The following is a 19,049-nucleotide window of genomic DNA, read 5'->3' on the forward strand; positions in this document are numbered from 1 at the left end:
CCAACAGGATTGCCAAGATGGTTCGTCTTTATAGAAAGGGAACCATAATCCTTTTAACATCTCTACTGATATTATGATTACACTTTCAATGGCTGACTTCTTTCTGATCTGGTAGTTCTTTGTCGGTTGTAGGTGATTATCATAAAGACGCTCATCCCACATACCTAGGACAGGGAGGTTGTTTGTTCGCTTATCTCTGGTTTCCCCAGGCCTCCACATTTTGAAATTTCTGTGAGCCGATCACAGGGCCCCTGTGTCTCCCTACCTAGTCCTACCTGTCCTTAATTAATTCCAACATGTGCCTTCTTTAATGTCCTTCACCCAGTTTCTCCATCCTCCCAAACCCCTCAATTTAACCCATTTCATTCTTTCAAGGATCCCAAAGAGAAAAAGTGTTATAATTATGGTATTTTCCATTTGAGGAAACTGGGGCTGCCAGTGCCCAATTTCAGCTGTCTTCCTCTTCTCCCTTACTCTTGGCTGGTGGTTTTACAATTTGGTGAGTCCTTTAATCCCATCCACACAGTAATAAAGTAGGTCAAACTATCCTTGTTCAACTCATGAGAAAACAGCTTCAAAAAGAGTCAAACTCACTCGACTTAAAGTCAGGTTTAGCAAAGAAACAGAAATGCCCAGGACGCTGCCAGTTTGTTTTTCCACCGTCACTAGAAAAGGATCAAAAAAACTGCTAACATGTTTAATTATTCTGGGAGTTAAAAAACAGGAGACTCTCTATTATTCGACAAACCCAGACACGCACTCCCCAACGCTACTTCCCAAAAACTTTAAGTAAACCAATAATGAACGGTGCCCTACAACACACTAAAAAGAGAGAGTACAAGCCATAGAAATTATACCACGTATTAGAAAACACAAGAAGACGAATAGGGTAAGACCTGATAACTATTACACCCAAACGTAAATTCTGTTATTGTAAACCACGCATTTTAACCCCCGTGGGGGTGCACCGTTCCTGGAAGTACTGCAATACCAGGTCGATGCGTGGAGTGGACGGAGCAAGCTCCTATTCCATCTCCCAGCTCCAAAAATCCATTTAATATATTGTCCTCGGATAGAGGACGTATCAGATATTAAACTGATAAGAACAGATACTACACTTGATCTTAGCCAAAAGGCCGAGAAGCGATACCACACACTCGTCCCTCGCTGTCACCGCCAAGTCGCCATCCATATTGCACTCACGGCGAGCCGCGGCGCGCACAGCCCACGCCTCGCTTCCCTCCCCTCGCCGACAGCGCTATGGAGGCCATCGCTCAGGACGCCGGGCCGCACACATGTCCATTCTCTACACCTGAACACAGAAATGGTGCTTCTCGTCGCTTTGTCGCTCGCGCCGTTCGCCATTTCTAATTTGAATGCCCCGCCCCTTCCGCGCACGGGGGCGTGGCCGCGCCTGAGAGGAACCCCGGTGGAAGCAGAGCTCCGGTTTGCTGGGAAGCGCTTGCTGGCGTGAGGGGAAGACCCAGAGAAGTGGGGATGTGTCCGGGGAGGACGGGGGCTGGGGCAGAGTGGTCCGAGTTTCCGCGAAACTCGTCGGCGCATCACCTTAGGACCCTGCTGCGGGCTGGCTGGGTCCCCGCGGCTGGGAACCAGCGGAGAAGCGCCGAGCTGTGGCCACCTGGGAAGGGCTCCAGAGACAAGGCTGGGCCCCGAGACTGGGCCCTGATAGGGTGGCCACCCTGCCCCATCCGCAGGGCCCTTGGGCACACTCTCTAACCTCCTGAGCCTTAGTTTCCCCAGTGGAGAAGTGGTCGCCTTCAGACCTCCTTGATGGGATTTAGGGAACGCAGATGTAGCTAATGAGGTGACCTTGGTGTCAGTCGTTGAGAATACGGGTTTTGGGTTAGGGTTAGAGTTAGAGGGAGCAAGGGACACGATAAAAGACAAACATTCCTTCTTTGGGGTCACACCTGGGCTCAGTGCTTTCTTCATCTCAAACTTGCCCAGTTTGCCTACGCATGGCGCAGTTGAGGCAGACAGGTGAAGCAACGTGCCCGAGACCATGGGCTTCGTGGAAGAGGCTGGCTGGGCCGGGGAAGCCGAGAGCGCAGGGCCTAGAAAGGACACCAAGGAGACAGGAGACGTGATGCTTGTGTGCCCAGCCCATGAGGAGATGAAGTGTTGCCCAGAGTGACACAGGAGTCCTTCGCGCAGACAGGCCGGAAGCCGCGACCCGTGCAGGCCCCGAGAGCGTTGGCTCCGAGTACCCGGTGGGACCTACTGTATACCTTGGCCTCCTCGATTCACCCTCCCCCTTCCGTCCCTTATCTCTAAACGGGGAGCTGGCGAGAGGAGAAATTACTGCACATCATTACTGGGGATAAGGAGACAGGTTTGCTATAGTCTGTATCCGGGAGAACCAAAGGCAGGGAAACTAGCTCCGGCAAGTCACTTCTCTGTAGCCTCCTCATCTCCGAAGGGAGACTATGAACCGCCCGCCTGTAATCCTGACCTTCACCTTCCCTCCTCCACCCAGGGCCCCGCGTTCTCCCTTACCTGCCTTTCTTTTATTCTGTAGCAGCGTATCCCTGGACACCTAAACGTGAGTTTATATTGTCCTTTAGCTCAACAGCGCATAAGCCCTAGGGCGCGGATCTGGGTGTGATTTGTTTCCATTTGTATCTCCAGCGCTTTGAACAGTGCCTGGCATTACTGGACACCCGGTGTACGTAGTTGAATAAATGAATGAATCAATATTATATCATGGGGTACCTGCCTACAGAAAAAGATTAGCAAGCAAACAGGGAGGACTCTAGTGGTGGCTTGTCAAAGATCAGTTGCTATTTTGCAAGTTTTTCTATCTACGAGAACATACTGAAGATTGAGGACCTTGAATACCATCCTTGGGGTTTTGCTATTTTGCTTCCTGCTTCCATTCTTGGCCTTTACTGGGGTCTACGAACAAGTACATAAGTGATAAGTACCTGGCAGCCCAGGCCCATAGGCCGCAATAATGAAAAAATTCTTCAAAAAACTGGTAGGCGTGGGGAGGGGAGGGCAGGGTCTGCTCTAGGGTTAGGAAATTCTTTAACTATGACCCTAAGTTTAGCCTTTGACTAAGGAGTAACAGATGCTAAGGAAGACCTTCATTTCATTTCATTTTTATTTATTTATTTTTATTTGAGAGAGAGATGCAGGCACACAGCTGGTTGTGGGGCGGGGTCAGAGAGAGAGGCTCTCAGGCAGAAATCCCACTGAGGGCAGAGCCAAGGTGAACCCTGAGCTCATGACCTGAGACTAACCAACTGAGCCACCCAGAAACTCTGAGAAGTATCACTTTATTTATTTACTTGTTTATTTGATAGAAAGACAGAGATCACCAGTAGACCGAGGGGCAGGTGGGGGTGGGGGGGAGCAGGCTCCCCGCTGATGTGGTGCTTGATCCCAGGACCCTGAGATCATAACCTGAGCCGAAAGCAGAAGCTTAACCCACTGGGCCACCCAGGCACCCTGACCCTTCTCACTCTTGAGGGCTTCTTCTGTATCTTCACTTAAAACCTATATCCCTTTCCTCTCTTTTGTCCTCAAGATTCATTCTTTGGCTCCATGAGACAAGAACCTAGCTCTCCGGCTTCAGAATGAGCACTGAAGGAGGCTCAGTGAGACTGGGTCGCTCAGTCCCAGGGTCCTTGGAATGTGTCCCCACACTGGGCTCCCTACTCGATGGGGAACTCTGCTTTTCCCTCTCCCAATCCCCCTGCTTGTGTTGCCTCTCTTACTGTGTCTCTCTCTGTCAAATAGGTAAAATCTTAATAAGAAAACAAACCACTAAGTATTATACAAGACTGTTGAATCACTGACCTCTACCTCTGAAAGGAGTAATACTGAATTGAGATGTTTTAAAAACACGGGGAAAATGTGGGGATTAGCGGGCACACAGTGGGTGCTAAATAATGGCAGGAAAGTTTTGAAGCTCTGACACAGCCGGGTGTTACTCCGAGCCTGAAAACCTTGGAGGTAGGACGTCCCCAGAGTTACAGATGATCGAGGCAGTGCAACTGATCTTTGACAAGCCACCACTAGAGTCCTCCCTGTTTGCTTGCTAATCTTTTTCTGTAGGCAGGTACCCCATGATATAATATTGATTCATTCATTTATTCAACTACGTACACCGGGTGTCCAGTAATGCCAGGCACTGTTCAAAGCGCTGGAGATACAAATGGAAACAAATCACACCCAGATCCGCGCCCTAGGGCTTATGCGCTGTTGAGCTAAAGGACAATATAAACTCACGTTTAGGTGTCCAGGGATACGCTGCTACAGAATAAAAGAAAGGCAGGTAAGGGAGAACGCGGGGCCCTGGGTGGAGGAGGGAAGGTGAAGGTCAGGATTACAGGCGGGCGGTTCATAGTCTCCCTTCGGAGATGAGGAGGCTACAGAGAAGTGACTTGCCGGAGCTAGTTTCCCTGCCTTTGGTTCTCCCGGATACAGACTATAGCAAACCTGTCTCCTTATCCCCAGTAATGATGTGCAGTAATTTCTCCTCTCGCCAGCTCCCCGTTTAGAGATAAGGGACGGAAGGGGGAGGGTGAATCGAGGAGGCCAAGGTATACAGTAGGTCCCACCGGGTACTCGGAGCCAACGCTCTCGGGGCCTGCACGGGTCGCGGCTTCCGGCCTGTCTGCGCGAAGGACTCCTGTGTCACTCTGGGCAACACTTCATCTCCTCATGGGCTGGGCACACAAGCATCACGTCTCCTGTCTCCTTGGTGTCCTTTCTAGGCCCTGCGCTCTCGGCTTCCCCGGCCCAGCCAGCCTCTTCCACGAAGCCCATGGTCTCGGGCACGTTGCTTCACCTGTCTGCCTCAACTGCGCCATGCGTAGGCAAACTGGGCAAGTTTGAGATGAAGAAAGCACTGAGCCCAGGTGTGACCCCAAAGAAGGAATGTTTGTCTTTTATCGTGTCCCTTGCTCCCTCTAACTCTAACCCTAACCCAAAACCCGTATTCTCAACGACTGACACCAAGGTCACCTCATTAGCTACATCTGCGTTCCCTAAATCCCATCAAGGAGGTCTGAAGGCGACCACTTCTCCACTGGGGAAACTAAGGCTCAGGAGGTTAGAGAGTGTGCCCAAGGGCCCTGCGGATGGGGCAGGGTGGCCACCCTATCAGGGCCCAGTCTCGGGGCCCAGCCTTGTCTCTGGAGCCCTTCCCAGGTGGCCACAGCTCGGCGCTTCTCCGCTGGTTCCCAGCCGCGGGGACCCAGCCAGCCCGCAGCAGGGTCCTAAGGTGATGCGCCGACGAGTTTCGCGGAAACTCGGACCACTCTGCCCCAGCCCCCGTCCTCCCCGGACACATCCCCACTTCTCTGGGTCTTCCCCTCACGCCAGCAAGCGCTTCCCAGCAAACCGGAGCTCTGCTTCCACCGGGGTTCCTCTCAGGCGCGGCCACGCCCCCGTGCGCGGAAGGGGCGGGGCATTCAAATTAGAAATGGCGAACGGCGCGAGCGACAAAGCGACGAGAAGCACCATTTCTGTGTTCAGGTGTAGAGAATGGACATGTGTGCGGCCCGGCGTCCTGAGCGATGGCCTCCATAGCGCTGTCGGCGAGGGGAGGGAAGCGAGGCGTGGGCTGTGCGCGCCGCGGCTCGCCGTGAGTGCAATATGGATGGCGACTTGGCGGTGACAGCGAGGGACGAGTGTGTGGTATCGCTTCTCGGCCTTTTGGCTAAGATCAAGTGTAGTATCTGTTCTTATCAGTTTAATATCTGATACGTCCTCTATCCGAGGACAATATATTAAATGGATTTTTGGAGCTGGGAGATGGAATAGGAGCTTGCTCCGTCCACTCCACGCATCGACCTGGTATTGCAGTACTTCCAGGAACGGTGCACCCCCACGGGGGTTAAAATGCGTGGTTTACAATAACAGAATTTACGTTTGGGTGTAATAGTTATCAGGTCTTACCCTATTCGTCTTCTTGTGTTTTCTAATACGTGGTATAATTTCTATGGCTTGTACTCTCTCTTTTTAGTGTGTTGTAGGGCACCGTTCATTATTGGTTTACTTAAAGTTTTTGGGAAGTAGCGTTGGGGAGTGCGTGTCTGGGTTTGTCGAATAATAGAGAGTCTCCTGTTTTTTAACTCCCAGAATAATTAAACATGTTAGCAGTTTTTTTGATCCTTTTCTAGTGACGGTGGAAAAACAAACTGGCAGCGTCCTGGGCATTTCTGTTTCTTTGCTAAACCTGACTTTAAGTCGAGTGAGTTTGACTCTTTTTGAAGCTGTTTTCTCATGAGTTGAACAAGGATAGTTTGACCTACTTTATTACTGTGTGGATGGGATTAAAGGACTCACCAAATTGTAAAACCACCAGCCAAGAGTAAGGGAGAAGAGGAAGACAGCTGAAATTGGGCACTGGCAGCCCCAGTTTCCTCAAATGGAAAATACCATAATTATAACACTTTTTCTCTTTGGGATCCTTGAAAGAATGAAATGGGTTAAATTGAGGGGTTTGGGAGGATGGAGAAACTGGGTGAAGGACATTAAAGAAGGCACATGTTGGAATTAATTAAGGACAGGTAGGACTAGGTAGGGAGACACAGGGGCCCTGTGATCGGCTCACAGAAATTTCAAAATGTGGAGGCCTGGGGAAACCAGAGATAAGCGAACAAACAACCTCCCTGTCCTAGGTATGTGGGATGAGCGTCTTTATGATAATCACCTACAACCGACAAAGAACTACCAGATCAGAAAGAAGTCAGCCATTGAAAGTGTAATCATAATATCAGTAGAGATGTTAAAAGGATTATGGTTCCCTTTCTATAAAGACGAACCATCTTGGCAATCCTGTTGGAACACTTAGCACCTTTTTTTTTTCCTAAATAATTTAACAGAAAGATCAGTACACCAAGAGCCTGGGGGCGGGGGGGGGGGGGAAGAGCAGGCACCCCGCTGATGTGCTGCTTGATCACAGGACCGTGAGATCATAACCAGAGCCAAAAGCAGAGGACACGGGGCACCGGGCACCCCCGCCCCCACCTCCTGGGTGTGACAGGCGCGACTTCCTTCCAAGAAGCTCCGAACGCTCTTAACGCCTTGCTTGAGGGGAAGAACCACCTTACCTTGAAAATGGCAAGGCCTTAGCTATCTAGTAGGTCCTCTTTAGCATATGAAAGTTCTTTTTGAAACCTCCCTTTTTCCTTACCTCCCCGTCCCCAGCTGGAAAAGAAGGAACACTGAGGTCCAGTGATATTTTTTTAACCAGGGTTTTAAAAGCGTGTCACTTGGCGCTTCCTGAATCACAGGTCCCTTGCAGAGAGCAAATGCGGTTGGCTAAGTTTCTGTGCATTTTTGGCAGAAACCCAGCGTCCACTTGTCGGAGAAGCCCACATACCACAAAGTACACCTCGGAACCTCAAGAACACTTAGGCACCAGGGGTTGTCAGTAGGTTGAGCCTCTGCCGCCCTCCTGGTTGCGTCATGTTCCCAAAGTCCTGGAGGCAAAGAAAGAGAAAAACTTTGTTGCAAACCGTTGCCCCCAAGACGCAGCCCCGCCCACACGACCGCCTCCGAATCAGCCAGGACGGAAACCCACGGCAGAGAAAAAAAGAACAGAAAGTCACGATAACTCTGACTTTGAACACCACGATATTCCCCCGAGGGGGGTGCACCGTTCCTGGAAGTACTGCAATACCAGGTCGATGCGTGGAGTGGACGGAGCAAGCTCCTATTCCATCTCCCTGCTCCAAAAATCCATTTAATATATTGTCCTCGGATAGAGGACGTATCAGATATTAAACTGATAAGAACAGATACTACACTTGATCTTAGCCAAAAGGCCGAGAAGCGATAACGGACGTCGCCGGAGCGCGCCGGCACCCTGCCTCTCGCATATCTTTATGGTCACGGTGAGAAAAGTCACCCCAAACGAACTCGCACCTTCTTCCATTAAACTTGACAGCACGCCATCCTCAAAGCTCGTTAGGCATACATGCTTTGTCAGATCATTAACCTGTTTCGGGCTTTCACCCTCTTTACTGTTTTGCTCCCATCGGTCCCGGGGAGAAACAGTCATTTCTAATTTGCATGTCCCGCCCACACGCGCGCCGTTTCCTGGTTTCCTGCCCTCCCGCCTCCGAACGGAAACGCACGCCGGTACCCGTAGCCCCGGAGCTCCTTCAGCCCCGTTTCCTAGGAGAAATCCCCCAGCGGGAAAGACGCGAACAGCTCTGTGAGGTTTTTCTTGGCAGCATCTCTCCTCTCTTCTTTTTCAACATCCTCTCCAACGTACAGCTACGTTGAAAGGTTTCTGCCCTGAGCACCCCCCCCCCCCGACATCATCTGACTGCTGAGTCCTGTGTATAGGCATGATGGGGGAGAGAACGTTAGGGTTCCAAGCCTGCGGCCAGAAAGAGGTCTTGAGACGTATTCCGTGCCAAAGGGTGGTTTTATTAAAGCACGGGGACAGGGCCCCTGGGCAGAAAGAGCCCCAGCGGGGTCCCGGGGAGGTGTCCCCATTAACATACTTCCAAGTTGGGAGGGGGTCACGGAGAGCGTTAAGTCTCCTAGGAATTTTGGAAGCCAGGTTTCCAGGGCCTCCAGGGGGCTGAGCTGTTGTTGTCATTACCTATTACCGTCTAGCAAAACCCTCGGGGTGAGACCCTTCCGATGTACATCGGTGGGCCATATGCTTGGGGGATGACTGCCAACACGAACCTTGCGGGGTTTAGAAATAAAGGGCCCTTTATGGGTTAAAGTAGACTTACAGGATCCTGGTGGGTGTGGGGAGGGTTTCAGGCGAGGGTTGCCTTCTGCCCTTACCAAAAGGGCAGATTAACATCGATTAACATCGAGGCCAGTGAGTCCCTAGGGGAATGTCACTCTGCCTGTTTCAGGGACTTGCCAACGGGCTACAGGTAGTAGGGAACTTTAATAATTCTTCTTCTGCCTTTGTTTCCCACATCACTCCCCCCCCCCCCCCCCCCCCCCCGTGAACAGTTTAGACCCATAAATCTTTACGGTTCTGAGGGCGGAAGGTCTCATCTTCTGGGACTTCTTCCTGCTGGACGGGGGCATAGAGACGTCCCTACCTCTGGCTCAGCGTTGGTCAGTCCGGGCTCGTACAGGGAGCGGGAGTTACAAAAGGCAGAGGCAGCTGAATCCAAGGGAGACTGCGTGTGGAGATCTCCCGAAGTGGGAAGGCTCCTCCGCCGGCTTGAAGTTCCCGCAGTGAAGGGGCCTCGTCGCCAGCTGGAGAGAGATGGGAGAAAACAGCCAAACGAGATTAGTGTAACCGAAAGAAAAAGCAACTCGAACAAGAGTCCTCTCGTAGCTGACAAAAATCCTTCGCCAGTCCAGGAATTGAACCAATCACTAGAGGAAAGAGAGGGATTGTCGAAAGCGCCAATGGGAGTACTCACGTCAGGCACCCACACACATCCTGCGATAACCCGGAACGTCGACACGGCGTTTTGTCGTTCTGCTCAGCACACGTTAGTTCAAACACCTAACGGCATGCTACTTTGTACACCTGTTTTCAATTAGCAATAATCGCGCCTCGGACAAACCTCATTGGCTACGATACTGCCACTGCGCAAAGCTTGTGAACCTGTTTGAAGCATTTGTGCTGCGTTAGTTTTTTAATAGAGAAATGCCGGGTGGGGTAATCATTTAGGGCCTTCACCGTGTACTTCTTAAGAGCTTCCGTGTGCCAAACGACATCGTCCGGTGCCAAAGAGGGAACGAGAACGGGTGTTCGGCGGTCATACCGATGAGACGCGGAACGTGTCCAGCACTGTTTCTAGCTGGGAAGGTTGCCTGGGTTGACGGTGGTTTGCTGCTGGCCAAAACCCACGGCACCGTGGCCTGTCCAGCCTGGGGCAAGCCTTGGACATGAGCTAGACTCTAGTCTAGCCATCGGGTCCTGTGAGGAGACAGTCGTCTGATGCCGGGCTCCTTTAAACGGCAGCCAAAGGCAGCCATAGTATCAAGGCCTGCTCCATTTCGGAGGACCAATTTTTGAATCTGCGTCCTAAAAGGAAGTCCGTGGTCCCTCTGTAGACACCGAGGGAGTCCAGATCTACGGACAGTTTTTCTTAGAGTTTTTGTCACCTCCGTGGCCTCTTCTACCCAAATCAGTAGCCTGGTGTGAATCCTGTATTACCTCCCATGGGTTATTCTGGGGAAGAAAGGCGTCTTCCTTCATTATTAACAAGCCAGGCCTGCGCATTCCTCGGTCCGAACGGGCTGCATGCAGGGACTCCGCTGGAGTGAAGATGGATAAAAGACTCCGCCTCTGTCCTTTCTGTGCTGCCCGCTTCGCCCCCACGGTCCTGTGGGCTGTTTTCCCTCAGATTCTAAGGTCCTATCCCTTGAAGCCCTTTGGGGCGAATTTCAGCTCCTTCCTTGGGCAGGTGTACAGCCTTGAGAAGAGTAGTAATTTCAAGGAGGCACCTGGGCAGCCCAGTCGGTCAAGGAGCTTGATCATCTCGGGCCAGGGCTTTTTGACTGGGGACTTAGGGCTTGATAACAATCCCCTTTTCTTCCAAATTGCTCCCAGGGCACGTAGGACCAGGGAAGCATATTCGGAGGCAGTATAAGTACGAACTTGCAAGGCTGGGCAATTGCCAAGCACCAGTGAGCACTGTGGCACACGCACCCAGCTTCTCATGGAACTGCTTCCCGTGTAGACAGGAAACGGTTGCCATCGGTAAACCAACCGTCATCGCTGCCTTCGACAGGGGCATCTTTTAAACCTGGTCGGCCGGAGACCTCGGAACAGCTGCGCTCTCTAGAAGCACGGTGATCGGGTCCGGGCCTAAGGGAAGCTGGGCCGAAAGTCTGACGGGCTTCAAGAATCAGCTCAGGCACATCTATACGCGTAAGCCGGTACGTCGTAAGTCTGCCTCCCAGCGTCCACTGGTGGCCTTTGGTCTCTGAGACACTCGGGACCTGATGTGAAGTCATCACAGTCAGGGACTGTCCCGTGGGGAGCTTCGAGGCTCCGTTCTACCGGGAGGGCTGTTGTGCGCTTGGCTGACGCCTTGGCTTGCAAGCAACTGGACCTCGGCAGGCGGGGCTTCTAGGAACAACAGGGCTAGGAGGGGTGAAACCGTCGAGGAGCCCTTTATGTCTGAGGTCCGGCCCTAACGGTACCCTAATTATAAGGAATCACTGGCAAGCGGGAGAAGACTTGCCAAGGGACGAGGGTATCCCCAAGGGCACCATCCAACCCAGCCATTATCTCCACAAGCCCACCGTCACCCCTACAGAGTCGGGTACGCTCCGGCTTTTACGGAACGATTCTGTCATCCCAGCCACATAGAATGGGGTCGAGCTGCTTGCTGAGTTATGCCGTTGTTGGGGACTCGCTCTCATTCTCCAGCTGGTTACGTCATCACGGGCCCACGGGATCCCGTGACTATCCCCGACAGCACAGAAAGCACGAGCTTTCCGTCCGTCCCCACGAGCTATCGCCGGACTTTCTCCGACGTTCTCCTCAAGGGGTCTGGCTTAGGGGAACAACAAACATTCAAACACAATCGGATCGAGAATTTACCATCCACAAAGGTGTGCTCCTGAAACGTAATTTTTCTCTCTCTGAAACAACCCGCCCTTTTCATCAGGGAGGGCCAGTGGACGTATCTCAAGCACTTGAAAACAAGTCCGGTTTTAACAAACTTGGCCTAATCGTTCACAGACGCTCAGCAAGAATAACGATCGATCATCCAGAACTCTTCGAATCGGCTTGGCTGAAACGTTGATGAGGAGTCCCTAGGTTGAGCTTTTAGTAGGCACTCCAGGCCAGGAGCCAGGCCGAGGACTTGCCCTCCGACGTGCCTGTCGTGCCTGTCGATTTGGCCAGATTCCTCTTCACGGGGTCCCCGGGGCATCCCGAGGTTCCCGCACCTGCCAGGACGTGACGTTCTTCCCTCACCACGCGAGGCAGCTGGGAACTCCGTAAGCGAGGTACTAGGCCAAGGTTTCCGAGGGGTTCTACGGCTCCGGGCTCCGCAAAGGCAGCCTTAGTCCCGTAGAGCCGTCTGCCCCTAGCTGAGGCTGTACAGGTTTCTCAGATATGACCTCCCAGTCAAAGCCTTGGTGAAACTACCAATGTCTCCCATGGTCTCCTGTTACAAGGAGAACAGGTCCCCTCGAACTCACGCGAATGGCGACGATTGCCACCGGAGAAAGAACACTTACCGAGGCCTTTTGAAACTTAGAGGGCTCAGATGGAGAGAAAAGGGAAACGCTTCCGTCGGTTCACACGCGAATCCTTTATCGCGTCTCCGTAAGTCCAGACTGCCGCTTCCAGTCGGCGACGGGAGTAGAATTAGGCACAACCAAGTCCGCTGCCAGAGATTGGGAGCAGGGGACAACAGTCGAAAAGGCCTGCTGCCACGAGCAACTCCGCAGTCTCCCTTTTATTAGACAGAAACAACAGCCAACAGAAGGACCGGTGAAGGTCAAACGGTAGTCTCGTCTCGCAGGTAAGCCAGGAGGAGGATCAAGTTGACAGTTAACCAAGCGCATTCAAAGGACTCATCTAACTAACAACGAGCACTTCTGGGAAGGGAAAGGAGCGCTATCGGGAAAAGGGAAGCAGGCGGTTTTCGTTCCACCCTGAGCTGACCGGGCGTTCCCGGGTGCTCCGCTTCCCTGAAGCAGGCGGCGTTCCGCCCTGGGCGGGCCAGGCGATCCCGGCTGCCCGGCTTCGGTGAAGGGGCGGCCTTCCGCCCTGAGCGAGCCGGGCATCCCCAGCTGCCCAGCTTCTCGGTCGTATATCGTCCTTCTCCCCAAAGACCCGTTGCCAGTATACGTTTTTCTTAAGGCCATATCTAAATGTGCTTGGCAACTAGTAAAATCCTCCAGGGGTTACAGTTTAAGTAACAAATTGGTCCGAGGGGCAGCAGCAACAGACCTCTTGAGAGACAGTTTCCTTAACCTGGAAGAGTCCTCATGAGAAAACCAGCCATGTTTCAAACAAGAACCACAGAACTACAAGCATCCTTTTGCACATGCCTCCATCCAGTGGTCGACGACTTCGCCCGCTGTCCTACTCGGAAGAGACCTAGATGTCCGGTGAATTTATTCCCAGTCATCATCCAAGCAGAACTTCCAGGTCTCGAGTTCCCAAAGACCGAGGAAAAAGCTCGCTCAACAGCCGCCTGCGAACGCCCGGGGACGGACGGACGTGAGATGGACCATCACGTCACGTCCTCTCTTTGCTCACAAACTGCAACGGAGACCACAGGAGCTGGTCTGACCTTCAGCGGACCTCGAAACAGTAAGAGTTTCACGTTTCCTGCTGGTCACTTAAAAGACCCATAGATCTTCATGGAACCCACAAACTCAACGGTGCTGAGTTTGTGTTAGAATTTAGTTAGAATTCAACTGTGTTGAATTCCAGGGGCTCCTGGGTGGCTCGGTGGGTTAAAGCCTCTGCCTTCAGCTCAGGTCATGATTCCATCAGGATCCTCCGCAGAGGCAGCTTCTACCCCAGACGCTGGCCAGCTGTCTGGCCGGCTGGCGGGCTGGAGGGGAGATCAGGAGCATCTGGAGCAGGCGGGGTCGGGGGTCGGGGTCGGGGTGGAGGTGGGGGTGGGCGCGCTCCTTTGCTCCCTGACAGCGAGGGGAGAAGGAGCCAGCCCTGGTTCCTGAGGCGCCAAGGACGAGGGCGATGCAGAAGCCAGTCAGGCCCGCCGCACCCAAGGAGTCTCCAGCAGGAGCGAGGAGACAGGAGAGGCAGAGGGCCGCCAGAGGGCAGAAGAAAAGGTTCCCGGTTCCAGAGCTCATGGGCCCCAACAGAGGAGCAGATGCTGTGTTCTCCCACCAACGAGGGCGACTAGGCAGTCCCCGCCAGGACAGCGAAGACGGGGAGTCTCCCCGAAGCAAGTTTCGGCCGCTGCTCCGGAACATTCCTTCCGGCCCCCGTCCCGAGGGAGACAAACTGCCGTTGGCTCCGGTTACAGCAGTTAACCCGGGAAATGAGCAAGGGAGAAGTCTAGTCCCCACATCTACGAGGAGGATGAACAGTGGGAGACAGGAGTCCCCTTGGCGGGGGGCGGGGGGGCCCCCCGCTATGATTCCTCCAGCCGGCTGGCTTTATCCGGAGGAGGCCTGGCTAGATAATTATCATCCAGTAGGGCAGGAGGGGAGTTTTGCCAGCCGACCCCTTCAGGCAAACACATTCCCCAAAAGGCCCTTAGGTCGGGGATCCTGGTGTAGAGCCGTGAAGGTCCCCCTAGGTCCATCTGCCCCATTTCCCGCAGAGGACATCGAACCGATGGATCCCACTGAACTCATGCATGTTACGAGGGCTCAGTCCTTCCCGAAGTTTTGCAATCCCAATGTTTTCCGGTGGGTTGAAAGGCACCCCAAGGGGGCGCCTGGGTGGCTCAGTGGGTTAAGCCACTGCCTTCGGCTCAGGTCATGATCTCAAGGTCCTGGGATCGAGTCCCACATCAGGCTCTCTGCTCAGCGGGGAGCCTGCTTCCCTCTCTCTCTCTCCCTGCCTGCCTCTCCACCTACTTGGATTTCTCTCTGTCAAAAAAATAAATAAAATCCTTTAAAAAAAAAAATAAAAAAATAATAAAAATAATAACATAATAAAAAAAAAGAAAAAGAAAGAAAGGCACCCCAAGGGAGAGTCCTTGGGAACCTAAGACACGAGAAGGTCCATCACCTAGACGATCCGCACCCCCACCCAACCCGACTGCCGGGCACCGTCGTCCCACGCAGGATAGATCCTAGGTCCCTGGTGTCAGAGTGCGCCGGGGCGCCCCCCTAGACACTCTAAGCCCTTCTACTCTGTCTTGTCACTTCTCTGAAAATTTATTGTTTCTTTTTTCTTTTTCCTGTTCGTTTTGGGTTACGGGGCTATATAAGGCCAAGTTCTAGCCACCCCACAGAGTTCTTCAGCCCTCCGCTTCTCCCGTGTGTATGTGAGATATACACACAAATCCACTTCTGTTTGCTCTTCTCTGGTGAATCTGTCTTTGGTCACAAAGCCCCAGCCACCCCACCCCCACCCCAAGAACCTCGAAGGGGAGAAGGGAAAAGATCTCCCGCTGCCCCACAGATGCTTTCGGGCAGTCAGGGGAATTCAGTGATTGGGAACCTGAATAAATCTTACCCAGGAGAAAGGAAAACCAGAGCCAAGCCAAAGCTGCCCGTCCGTCCCGCAGCAGTTACTCCCGTTAGACAGGGTACGGGGACGTGTTTGGTCCATTCTGTTGTTCGGACAACGTTCTTCTTTGTTGTCTCCGTTCCCACGTGACCCACCACCGGGTGGGCCTCGCTCCTGTCTTGACTCGCCACGGTCCCAGAGCGGCCCGGCCCCACGCTGATGTCGCAAAGGAAGGACATCTCGCTGAGGCTGGACTCGGGAAGGCCTGGGGAAGGGGAGCTCTCAAGCCCACAGCACTCCTGCCTAACCAGCAGGAAGGAAGATAAACATTATTCTGACAAGGGAGAACCTTCTGGAGCAGGGAGGGCATCGCTTGCCGGTAAGGAAAAGGAGGCTAGAGCCCCTCTTGCCCCAGCAGCAAGCACTAACCACCGCCCGCCTTTGAATGGGAAACCGCCACAACCTCAAAGGCTCGCTCTTCTCCCCGGAACTTGTGTTCAAAGCAAGCCTCCATTCCCAATATCCTCCGTGAATCGAAATCGAAGCTGACTTTCCAGTGACGACGGAAGGAAGGAAGGAAGGACGGACAAAAACCAAACAAACCAAAAAACGTGACCTCCCCTTTGCCTCCTCAGACTTGCTGGTGGCTCCCCGAAGCTTGCACGTGCCTGACTGCGAGGCCTCCGCCATCCCCGAACAGACTCATCTGGCCAGTAAAATCACTGGCTGTTCTCTTTCTAAGGCGGCCGCCCTCGCGGGAAACTGTCCACGGCCCACCGGAGACCACCCCGGCCTAGCTGTGAGCGGCGGGGCCGGCCTCCGCGGCCGCTTTTCCTTCTCTCAAAACCGGAGACACGCCGCGGGGTCTCAGCGACCTTACTCTCCCTGCGTCCGGACACCGTCTGCTGGGTCGTCAGCCCAGGCGTTATTTCTGCCCGCCTGCCTGCCCTTATTCCTCCCTCCGCGGCTACGACCAAAACGTCTACAAGGACCTGCAAATGGAGGAAGGAAGGAATCTCCCAGAGGGGAGAGGGACGCCGCGGTCTCGGAACAGGTCGTGCCGCCGCACCCACCGTCCTCCCGTTTTCTCTTTGCCGTAACAAAGAAGTACCCAGTCCTCCTTCCTGAAGGCAGACCCCCCAGAATGGGAGACCCCATCCCCGCGGGCTCCACGTTGCCTTTGTGGAATGCAGTGGAGAACACGGCCAGAGGAACCCGGGTCGGTGAGACCCATTCGCGGAGGGACAGCTCCCACCGCAGGTCTGCAAATGACGCTATCCCCGATGAATGTTCTCTGACTCCCGAATCTGCAGTTCAGCAAGGGTCACCAAAAAATGTCTTCGACTGTTAACATTTTGACAAGGCAAGCGCAAGGAGAACCGGAAGGAGTGTGAGCCAGACCTGCTCGGGATGGGTCGGAGGGCCAGACGCAGTATCCCACAGGCCGGCCGGGTGGGACAGCCGATGAGCAGTCACCCTGGCAGGTCACTTGGAACGTGTCCCAGGATGCAGGTATTTAGACGTGGAGAACCTGGGAAGGACGAAACAACGGAACACGTAGGGGTGCTACGTTACCATTCCGACCGTTTCCCACGATGCTTTATTCTTACCTTTCCTGTAAGGGCATCTTGATGGCCGGTAGGGAACGTTGACGGTGCCTAGTTTTCCCTGGCCTACGGAGAGCTGGGGCGAGCCACATGAGCCCGGTGGGTACACTTTCTGCCAGCTACGTTCGGAGGCACAGGTGGCACCAAGGATGTGGTAAGGGGACAGAAGGTACCTGCAGGGAATTTAACCTCCGTCAGGAGGGATGGGAGGACACTGGGGAATTGGGGGTGGGGTGGGGGTGAAAGGACACGGAAAGGTGGTACCGAAGGGCGGAGGAAGGTCAGGGGAGGGAAGAAGGTGATGGGCCAGTGTGATACGGGATGTGGACAGGGCTGTAGCCATTCATTGGTCATTGACCAGGTCAAGAGTCGGAGAACTCTGACAGAGGCCAGGCAGCCAGGCAAACGACACTGTGGCTGTTGATTCTGTGGCTGTTGAAATCACGGGGAAGGACACGAGTGTCTCAAGGCAGATGACAGGAGCAAGAAAAGGCAGCGGGCTGTAAGGGACAATAATGTGGAAACCCCAAAGCCAAGGGTCTAAGAGGCGGAGAAAAAGAACTGCGACCAAGAGAGAAAGAGAGAGAGAGAGTAGGAAGACATATCTTCCAAAAAAAGCAAAAAAAAAAAAAAAAAGAAAAGAAAAGAAAAAGAAAAAGCGCCCTACCTAAAAGACAGAAGCAATAAAAGACCTAAAATGAGGCTGGAAAAAACCAGACCAGGGAGGGGCTACAAAAGCAAAACCAGAACAAGTAAAGGGGGGGAAAAGGCACTTTTACAGTACAGTAACCTTAGAGAAAAAAAAAAAAATAAGAGAAGCAAGAAACGGAACCACACAAGCACTAAGAAAAAAACAGACAAATGAGATACAAAAAACCTACCATATTAAACACCTCTTTTTTTCACCAATTTCGTGGGGAAGGTGCACCGTTCCTGGAAGTACTGCAATACCAGGTCGATGCGTGGAGTGGACGGAGCAAGCTCCTATTCCACCTCCCTACTCCAAAAACCCATTTAATATATTGTCCTCAGATAGAGGACGTATCAGATATTAAACTGATAAGAACAGATACTACACTTGATCTTAGCCAAAAGGCCGAGAAGCGATACCTCTCCACCGCCCCCGCCCGGCCACCGTCCTCCCATCTGCCATATTCAACTCACGGTGACAGCCCAGACCCTCACTCCTCGCCGGACTGCCTCTACGCCGTCCACGGTCCCACCCACCTCCCCAGACGCTTTTGGGCAGAGGCTTCCTTCTCCCTCCCTCCCAACCAGAAATCCCGTATCCCTGGCGGCCGCGGCCCTCCCTCGTCCCGCAGCCTCTCCAAATCTGCATGGCCCGCCTTCAGCTCCCCGAGGAGGCGCGGCCGCCGCGGCCCGGCTCCGCCCTCCCGTCCGCCGCCGCGAGCCTCACCCCGACCCGCGAGCCGCGAGCCGCAACCAGCCGAGCGCGCGTCCCGCACCGTGACGCGGGGCGAGGGGCGGCGGCCGCGGAGGGACGGCTGACGCGGCCGCCGCTCTGGGGGCTCCCGGGAGCCCGTGAAGGCCAGATCTTACTTTGGGTCCCTTTTCGCCGCCCCGCCCCCAGCACGGACCGCGCACTCCACCCGCGGTTCGGTGCCTGAGGTCTTGCCTCCCGCACGCTCAGCCGCTGCTCGGCGCGTCGCGACGGCGACGGCTCTTCAGCCCGCACCCCCACGCCCTCCCCGCTCGCCACGGCTCCGCTCGCGTCCGTGTCCTCCGGCCAGGGCCCGGCCGGTTCCGACCCCACAACGGGATGTCCCGGATGACACCCGTGGAACGGAACAATTCCCGCTGCCTCGGCGTCACTGCGGCGCGGCGACTTTGCTCGGAGCGACACGCACGGACCCCAGTCCCTACCAACTGCGCTCTGCCGAGGCTGGCCCCGTGCCCCGGTGCCCTCACCGTGCGTGCGACAACGGCGTCGTGATCCCCGCCACTCTCGCCGCCAGAGTGCCTAGAATTCCCGCGGACCTTCTCGGGCGCCACCTCCCTCCCCAGGCTCGCCAGCAACTCCGCGTGGCCACGGAGTTCGGATGGCGGGCGGGGGCGGGGGGCGCGAGGGAACGACCTTTCCTTGTGGGTGGTGAAAATGGTACCTCGGCGCCGTTTGGATGTGCGCCTCTCCAGTCGGGCCGAGTGTCTTCTGCCTGTGAGCCCCACGTTGCTGTGCTCTCGGAACGCTCTGTTCAGGCACTTTGGCCCCTTTCTGACTAGGTGAACTGGTGGCGCTTGGATCTGTCATTTACATCTTAACAGGGCTGGCCGTCCGTCTGTCCTCTAAGTCTTGGATATTTCCTTCTGTGCGAGAGCGGTCTTTGGGCCTC

General features: G+C 54.2%; 2 long non-coding RNA genes, 4 other non-coding genes and 1 pseudogene across 6 annotated transcripts; 2 read left to right on the forward strand and 5 right to left on the reverse strand.

Annotated features, from left to right (window-relative positions):
- Nucleotides 1–957: 957 nt before the first annotated feature.
- On the reverse strand, nucleotides 958–1,148 carry LOC116578633. The gene has a single exon (XR_004280999.1). It is a non-coding gene; the product is annotated as a U2 spliceosomal RNA (small nuclear RNA).
- Nucleotides 1,149–5,669: 4,521 nt separating this feature from the next.
- LOC116578634 lies at nucleotides 5,670–5,860 on the forward strand. The gene has a single exon (XR_004281000.1). It is a non-coding gene; the product is annotated as a U2 spliceosomal RNA (small nuclear RNA).
- A 1,743-nt stretch (nucleotides 5,861–7,603) lies between these two features.
- LOC116577843 lies at nucleotides 7,604–18,006 on the forward strand. Its single transcript, XR_004280633.1, has 3 exons — nucleotides 7,604–7,628; nucleotides 8,504–8,506; nucleotides 17,621–18,006. It is a non-coding gene; the product is annotated as an uncharacterized LOC116577843 (long non-coding RNA).
- Nucleotides 7,624–7,814, reverse strand: LOC116578637. Its single transcript, XR_004281003.1, has one exon. It is a non-coding gene; the product is annotated as a U2 spliceosomal RNA (small nuclear RNA).
- Nucleotides 8,392–17,665, reverse strand: LOC116577842. The gene is made up of 4 exons (XR_004280632.1): nucleotides 17,580–17,665; nucleotides 16,702–16,871; nucleotides 15,098–16,622; nucleotides 8,392–9,213 (listed from the first exon to the last, which is right to left on the reverse strand). It is a non-coding gene; the product is annotated as an uncharacterized LOC116577842 (long non-coding RNA).
- Nucleotides 9,286–9,564, reverse strand: LOC116578654 (annotated as a pseudogene).
- Nucleotides 17,616–17,806, reverse strand: LOC116578641. The gene has a single exon (XR_004281006.1). It is a non-coding gene; the product is annotated as a U2 spliceosomal RNA (small nuclear RNA).
- Nucleotides 18,007–19,049: the final 1,043 nt, after the last annotated feature.

The sequence above is a fragment of the Mustela erminea genome, chromosome 18, assembly GCF_009829155.1.
Source record: "Mustela erminea isolate mMusErm1 chromosome 18, mMusErm1.Pri, whole genome shotgun sequence".
In the NCBI taxonomy this organism is placed as follows: Eukaryota; Metazoa; Chordata; class Mammalia; order Carnivora; family Mustelidae; genus Mustela; species Mustela erminea.